Here is a 558-nt window from a genome sequence, read left to right on the forward strand (position 1 = left end):
GCCAGCCTATTCTACTCCCGAGGCGGGGCGCAGGGGCGGGCGGGCAGGAGGTGGTTCCCGGCCTTATAAAGGCATCGCTCCGCCCCTCGCCGGGTTTTTCCCTTTGCAGGGGGCCGGAGGCGCCCAGGAGTCCAATGGCAGGCGAGGAAATGTGCGAAAGGCCGCCCCCGAAAGGCGAAGCCGGGAGGCGGCGCTTGGGCGGGGACTGTCCGGCGAGAACCCGAGCCCTTCCCCCTCGTTCCCCCTCGGACGTGACTCGGGCCACATCCCGCGGGTCGCCAGGGCCCTCCCCTCCCTCCTCTCCTCTCCCGACCCCCCTCCCCTCCTCCTGGCGTGCTTCGGGGCGCCGTGACTCAGCCGATTTTGGGGCCCCGGAGGAGATGAGAATGGGGTGGGGTCGGAGGAAAAGCGGGTGGCAGAGCCCGAAAACAGCGAGGCTCAGCTTCCCTCCCGCAGGCCTATCGGGCGGCCCGGGGCAGCCCCAGCTTCCGGCGGCACTGAGGCAGCGAGTGTCACATTGTAACCGAATGCAGGGGCCCGGCGACTGCCCGCCCCGGC

General features: G+C 70.8%; 1 protein-coding gene across 1 annotated transcript in view; it reads right to left on the reverse strand.

The window, feature by feature from the left end:
* Positions 1-558, reverse strand: part of ALDOA (aldolase A, fructose-bisphosphate) — a 5,741-nt gene that overhangs the window by 4,506 nt on the left and 677 nt on the right. The window lies entirely within an intron of this gene.

This window comes from Bison bison, unplaced genomic scaffold, assembly GCF_000754665.1.
Source record: "Bison bison bison isolate TAMUID 2011002044 unplaced genomic scaffold, Bison_UMD1.0 scf7180017864072, whole genome shotgun sequence".
Taxonomy (NCBI): Eukaryota; Metazoa; Chordata; class Mammalia; order Artiodactyla; family Bovidae; genus Bison; species Bison bison.